General features: G+C 38.8%; 1 non-coding gene across 1 annotated transcript; it reads right to left on the bottom strand.

Moving 5' to 3' along the window:
* Positions 1–956: 956 nt before the first annotated feature.
* Positions 957–1063, bottom strand: LOC126012855 (U6 spliceosomal RNA). Its single transcript, XR_007497207.1, has one exon. It is a non-coding gene; the product is annotated as a U6 spliceosomal RNA (small nuclear RNA).
* Positions 1064–7823: the final 6760 nt, after the last annotated feature.

Here is a 7823-nt window from a genome sequence, read left to right as displayed (position 1 = left end):
TGCATTTCTTGTAGGCAGCAGAAGGTTGGATTGAGTTTTTTGATCCATTTAGCCACTTTGTGTCTCTTAACTGGTGCATTTAGTCCATTGACGTTGAAAGAAAGAATTGTCCTGGGATTTAATGCCATCTTTATATCGAAATTTGGTGTGTCTTTTGGTTAGTCTTGTCTTAGATTAAGTCTTTCAGTTTTTCTCTTAAGACTGGTTTTGAGTCTGTAAAGTTTCTGAGCTGTTTTTTGTCTGTGAAACCATGTATTCTTCCTTCAGACCGGAAAGTGAGTTTTGCTGGGTACAGTATTCTAGGTGAAGCATTCATTTCATTTAGTCTTGTCACAATATCCCACCACTGCTTTCTGGCATTTAGTGTTTCTGGTGACAGGTCTGCTGTAAATCTCAAGGATGCTTGCTTGAACGTGATTTCCACTTTTGATCTTGCTGTTTTCAGAATTCTGTCTCTATCTGTGGGATTTGTCATTGTGACTAGGATGTGTCTTGGGGTGGTTTTTCTGTGGTTTCTTTTGGTTGGTACTCTTCGAGCATGCAGGATTTGATCACATATATTCTTTAGCTCTGGGAGTTTCTCTTTAATGATGTTCTTGACAGTTGATTCTTCCTGGAAATTTTCTTCCTGGGTCTCTGGGACTCCAGTGATTCTTAAGTTGTTTCTGTTGATCTTATCATAGACCTCTATTTTCATCTGTTCCCATTCTTTGACTAATTTTTCCATTGTCTGTTCATTTGTTTTAAGTTTTTTTTCCAATCTCTCCTGTTGTATGGAATTGTTATGTATCTCATCTTCCACAGCACCAAGTCTATTCTCAGCTTCTGATACCCTGTCCCAGAGCTTATCCATTTTGTCATTCACTTCGTTTACTGATTTTTTCAGGCCTGTTAGTTGACATGTTATTTTAGTTTGTAGTTTTGTGATTTGTCTTCATATTTTCTTGATTCTTATTAAAAATATGGAACGCTTCACGAATTTGCCTGTCATCCTTGCGCAGGGGCCATGCTAATCTTCTCTGTATCGTTCCAATTTTAGTATATGTGCTGCCGAAGTGAGCACAGGAAATGAAATTTTTAAAATAAATTTAAAAAAGTAATTAAAGGAACAAAGTAATGCAGGAGACTACCTTCCATTTGTGGATAAGCAAGTTATGAGATATGGGTCTTAAGTTTATGAAGGGAGCATAGGATTCCCCTTTGTCTTTTGAGGTTTTCTTGTGGGGTGTGGAATCCAGGGCTCATTTTCACCCCACACCCTGGTTTTCTTGAGATTGGGAAGAGATTTGCAGCAGAGAGGTCTTGAGCAGAGTTCTTGCGGTGGGGATTCTTTTGTAAATGAATCCGATATTGAACAACAAACCACAAGAGAGGTGAAAAGGTGGGCTGTACAGCATTTGTCAGCAGGGGTGTTTGTTATAGTTTCTTGCCCGGGATGAGGTGTGTGCCTAAGTGGGAGTCCCTTTGCTTGGGTGCTGGGTAGTGGCTTATTGGAGTAGGAGGTCAGTTTTGATACCTAATGGTTTAAGAATTGAGGGTAGGAACTGGTGAGGTGGCTCTAGAGGTAAGGTGTCTGCCTTGCAAGTGCTAGCCAACTAAGGACCACGGTTTGATCCCCCGGCATTCCATCTGGTCCCCCAAACCAGGGGCAATTTCTGAGAGCTTAGCTGGGAGTAACCCCTGAGCATCAAATGGGTGTGGCCCCCCCAAAAACCAAAACAACAACAACAACAACAACAACAACAAAAACTGAGGGTAAAGAGCTTAAATAAGGTGGGAAATCAGGTTGGGATTGGGTGATGAAGGGGTAGTCTGATTTCTGAAATGGGGGAGAGGGTTAGTATATGGGAGGGGCTATATACACTATAGGCATGGGTTGTTTGCATTTTAGGTTTGACTCTCATGGAGGAGTCCTATCTCTGTGTGCTCATGACCACATACAAACATACAATAGTTAGCTTATGTATAGCTTAATAAGAAGAGTAGGGGAGAGCAAGAAATAAGAGAACAGAGAAATAGGTAAATATAGTACAAATAAGGTAAAGAAACTAATAGATCAACTAAGAGAGATTGGGCTGGCGTGTTGAAGTTGGGAGTTTTTCTTAATTTTTAGGGATTTCTTTAGTGATGGGATTGGGCTTCCCTAAATAAGGGTTTCAGGATAAGGTGATGACTGGAGCAGTTTTGGATATGCATGAACAATGTGTTAGTGATGTCTATCTATATAGGTGGTTACCCTATGTAGAATTGTCTGCAGCACCTTCTGTATCAAATTTTTTTTCCTAAAGAGGAAGTAACAGTGTGGTTTTATTTGACATGGATAGAATTGATGATAATGAGGAGGAAAAGGTAGAAGAAGAAAAGGGAGAAAGAAGTAGTGAGAAGAGAGAAGGAAAGAGAAAGGAAATGTTAGTTTGCATAACTGTGTTCGATGAGTAGGTCCTATACTATAAATCTGTGGGTCACAGATGCCTGCTTCAGTGGTCTGACTGGTCACATGCTTCAGGTCCTAATAGAGGGCATAATCTAGAGATAAAGGGTATGTTTAAGTGTTTTATCCAGACATTTTCATAATGCATGCTTGATATGATATCTAGTGTCATTGGGCACCGAGGTGTCATCTTAGGTTGTCCACGCTTTGTATCCAAGGACCCTTGTGGACAGAAAAGCTGAAAGGTCATTTAAAATATAGTAAGATTAAGGCATTAAATCTTATTGTTATGGAATGCTTCTGCTGGAGTCACTGACTTCCTATTATACTCTTTACCTGTAGTCCTGTATAAGATCCCTAAGACATTATTATGGGCCTCTGTAGTAAAAGGTTGCTTACATACCTGTTCTCTCTATGCTGCTGTTTCTGTTGTTGCTTGTTTCTTTATGGTAAGATTTGTAGTCAAGGCTTTGTGTTGATCCTCTTCCACTTGTTTTGGACACTACTCACCAGTAAATGTTGATAATTACCATGTTTGACGTTTCTACCCTGTTAAACTGTTGGATTTGTTCATGAAGTGTTACATGTATATATATGGTGTCTATTCTAGGAACGTCAGAATAGTGCTATCATTCTGTGTTTATCTTTCATCTTCTGGCTCTGCAAAGTCTATTATTGTAGCATTTCTAACTGCTATGTGGTATTCCATTGTGTATAGATACCACATCTTCATTCAATCATCTGTTGTTGGGTATCAAGGTTGGTTCCAGATCTTGGCTATTGTACTGAGTGCTGCAATGAATAGTGGGATGCACACGTACTTTGGGATGAATATCCTTCTGACTTGAGGATAGATACCCAGGAGAGTAGTTGCTGGGTCCTATGGCAGCTCGATTCTGAGTTTACTGAGTACTCTCCAGACTGTTTTTCATAGGGTTTGGATTAGGGAGCATTCCCACCAAGAGTGGATGTGAGTACCTTTCATACCACATCCCTGCCAACAGAGGTTTTCCCCGTTATTTTTGATGTGGGCCATCCTCACTGGTATAGGTGGTACCTCATTGTTGTCTTGATTTGGATTTACCTAATGATGAGTGAAGGCGAGCATGTTTTTATGTGTCTGTTGGCCATCTTTCATTCTTCCTCCGAGAAATGTTTATTCATTTCTTCTCCCATTTCAGAAAAATTTCTTGAGATTAAAACTACAAAAGGGAGTTAACAGCAAGCAGAATGGTTTAAGAACAAACATCATTTAGAAAGCATTATTTGGCCCAAAATATACAAGAACATTACATTATATACACATGTAAAATTGTGCAAAGTTATGGCATTCTAAGTAATTTATTTAAGTACAGTTTTAGTATTGAAACAGATATCAAATCAAGCTTTATGCTAATAAGAACAGATCTTTTAATTTTAAATATAAAAAGATGGCAAAACACAATTAAGTACATAGATCAGAAATACTCATTTCGTAATTCTGAAAAATAAAATTTCATAAGATGACTTTCTATTGCACACTAAAATGTAAGTAAGACTGCTTTCCCTAATTTATACTCCATGACCAATTTTCCTGGGAAAGGGAAGAAAAGGCATTAGTCATCAGAGCCAGTTGCACACACACACACACACACACACACACACACACACACAAAGGAAAATGCTTGCAGTCATTCCCAAATAGAACCTATGTTATACATAAATCATAATAAAAATAAAAGTGCCTAATTACAGAACTGTGAAAGATGTTTATTTTTTTAAATATAACAATATAAAGTTAACTGTTAGGTTTTATTGGTGCACATGGAATAATGTAACACATAAAGGTTGATAAGGTGGGAAAATACTGAAATACAGTTAAGACTCAAAAGACAAGTTTTTTTTTTTAATATAAAAACAAAAGACAAGTTTTCCAGAAAAGCATTAGATAGGAAAACAGCTTTTCAGCAGGGTGGCCTTGTAGGTCAAGTTGAAACAATACAGACAGACACATTTTCTCCACCCAAACCCACGATCAATTCTTAGGCGATGTAAAAAGGGGGAAATATAGTAAAGCAAAGTAAAAACAAAAAGGAAATCAAAAAACCCCACAATTTCCCAAATCTCACACCTTCACTGAAGAGGGCAAGAGTCCCCAACACTGACCTTTGTGCACCTGCCACTTCTCCTGGAGCAACATCACTCCCCCTTTTTCTGTCTGATGCTTGGGTCTGTTTATCCCCAGCAAACCTTATCTCCAGAAATCAGCGTATAACAAGAGAGTCCCCTGGAGTTAACTAGACCTACAGAGTAGTCCAAGGCTCTATGTTAACCCAGAGTTGCAGACTGCAAGTTTTCTCATGCTCAATTCAGCATCTGATGGTCAGCATCAGATAGCTGGATAAATAATAGTCTAATCAGAATTCTGTAAACAGAGACAGGTAGAATTAAATCAGAACCCCAATCTAGGATCTGGTTTCAAACTCAAAAAAAAAAAAAAAAAAAAAAAAAAAAAAAAAAAAGGACAGGTAAAGGTAGAGAGCCACTCCTACATGGACTTCAAAATTTTTAATATACTTTTTATTTAAGTAACATGATCATAGTTGGGTTGCAGTCATAACCAGAACACCCCCCTTCACCAGTGTAACATTATCCCCTCCCCCCTTCCCATCCCCTACCTGTATTAGAGACAGGCATTCTACTACAGTTATTTGTTTTTAAGTTCAGTTAGTTGTATTTTTTTTTCCTTAAAGGATAAGAGTAAAACAATATAGTAAAGGTGTGGTAGTGACAATCGCAGTTGTTTGCATAGGTCCAGAAAAATGGGAAAATGGAAAAAAGTCCTTGACCTGTTTAAAGAAAGGCCTCACCCCAGAAATAGACTTCAAAATTTAAGTGAAAACAAAACCAGGCAAAATAGCTTGACAACAAATAGAAATTTTGTTTAAAGGGGAAAATTAAAAAAATAAAACTAGATAGCATTTTCATCTCACAATTAGTGAAGAAAAGAGCATCTTTCCACTTTAATCTAGATGAAATAAAATAAATAAAAAGAAATAAAAAATCTAGAAGAAATAAAGGCAGATGTTCTTCTGCTCCTAAGGGTTTTCTAGATCCGTTTTTTCCTTAGTGCTTAATGAGAACTCATTTAATCTCTGAGAGATACAGCATCTATGGTCATAGCCTCAACTATGCCTGCACCTAGAAAAATGGGATCACTTACAATGTCTTGCACCATTACATCTTTTGCTCAATGGTAAATTCACAGGGTTCAGCAAGGTGCCCTCACCAAGAAGCCTGTGTGAACTATCATCGCACAGAGGGACCAGGACAGGACAGGAAGGGGAAAGACAGGGAGGTGCAGGGGGTTGGGTAGGTTTCAGACAGAAGAGACTCAAAACTGTTGTACTGCTGGATGTTTTGTTTCAGGATGTTGGAGCTCTGGCTCAGAACACGTTCGAATCTTGGTCAGTCCAGCTTGACGCACTTGAGTGGGCCCGGCACTACCACCCTTGTGGTCAGAGGACGGTTAATCAGCAGAGCAATCTCACTGAAATAATTAGAGGCCCCACTCTTCCCATTTCCACAAACTCCTCCTTTTCTGACTGACACTACTTGCAATGCTCTTTCTTTGTATCTTGGATCTTCTACAACCTCAAGGTAACCAACCCTTTTAAATATAATAATTGAATATAGAATTTTTGATTCTACCTCTTAGTCCCTGGAGATTAGCTACTGTACAGAGATGCCAAGTAACAAAGTCCTAATCATAACCAAAGAGTAACTTAGAGCTGTGATGTGACTTAAAGTTAGACTACATTACTTATATCTGAGATGCTATGGGTTGGATTTCTAGCCTCACATGAACTCTGGAAAAGGGGGAGGAGGAGAAGGAGAAGGAGGAAAAGAAGAAAACAAAACAGGAGGAAGGGGAGAATATGAACGTGGAAGAGGTGGAGGAGGAGGAAGAAAAAGATAGATAAGAAGAGGGAGAAGAAGCATGCAACTGCACTTGGACCTGTGGCCGGCTTGAGAATGCCCTCCTCCCGCCCCCACCCCCAACCGTTTAACTAACGCACCTGTGCCTGGGACCTGTAGCAGGCTTGAGATCAACCTCCTCCCTGCCAGACCCTCTTTCCAGGAAGCACTGGCACCTGAGCCCAGTTGGGCAGGATAGAGACAGCCCGCTCCCCTCCCTAAGACCACGAACCACACGAATGCCCCAGATAGTCTAACTTATACCACATAGGCCCAGTCAACTCAGACCTAACACTCAATTTCCTCAGAAAATCCACAGCCCATAAAACAGAGTAGCAAAACACTGAAGCAGCTTGTAATATCCCGAACATACTTAGACAAGCCACCTGGCTAAGGGAAAATAAAGTCTAAATCGAATATACCTTTAAGTGCAGAGGACTGTATTAAACAATCAGAAAACTCAACATTAAAAACCACCAGATGCAAAGAAATATGGGTAAACGAAGGACGACACTAGCATCTGGGGAAATGGAGAAAAATCCATTAAGTTTCCAAGTCCACCAAAACTCAAGAGTCAAATAGATGAGGATTCAAAAGAGTCAATGAATGCCCTAGCAATGGAAATCAAGGAATCACTAGCCTGCAAGATTAAGAAACCTATAGATGAACAATTCAGCCAACTCAAAGAAGAACTTTTACAAAAGATGAAAGAATCCATACAATTGGAACTAAGGGAAATAAAAAAAACATGTTAGCAAGCCATAATAGAATTACACATTTAGAAGAATACATAGAGGAAATTGAGGAACAACTACAAAGTAACAATGACAAAGAAGTCAATAAGAAAGCAAGAGACAAAAGATTGGAAGAAAATGTTAGATGCCTAATGAACAAAGATAAAAGAAATAAGTTATGAAGTGTAGGAATACCAGAAGGGGAGGAAAAGGGGAAAGGAGAAGAACAAGTAGTGAGGAAATTAATAGCAGAGAATTTCCCCCACCCTCTGGAAAGAGACACCTGTACAAATCCAGGAGGCAGAAAGAGACCCTAATAAAATAGATCCTAACAGACCAACACCAAGACATATAGTAATCCAATTGGAAAACAAAAACAAAAACAAAGAGAAAGATGAATTCTTTAAAGCAATAAGGGAGAGAAAAACTCTCAAATACAAAGGAAGGGACATAAGAATCAAACCAGACTTCCCTTTTGAAACAATTCAAGCAAGAAGATAGTGGAGTGACATATTTAAACTACTGAATAAAAGAAACTTCCAATCCAGAGTACACTACCCGGCAACTCTCATTCATATGAGGAGAACTAAAAACATTCTTAGGCATAAAAGAACTCACACTATTTGCTCTTATCTTTTTATCCATCTCTAAATGAACTACTCAAAAATGTACTACACAATTCAAACCCCCAATTGTAACAA

This window comes from Suncus etruscus, chromosome 6, assembly GCF_024139225.1.
Source record: "Suncus etruscus isolate mSunEtr1 chromosome 6, mSunEtr1.pri.cur, whole genome shotgun sequence".
Taxonomy (NCBI): Eukaryota; Metazoa; Chordata; class Mammalia; order Eulipotyphla; family Soricidae; genus Suncus; species Suncus etruscus.
This window is presented reverse-complemented; position numbering and strand designations above follow the sequence as displayed.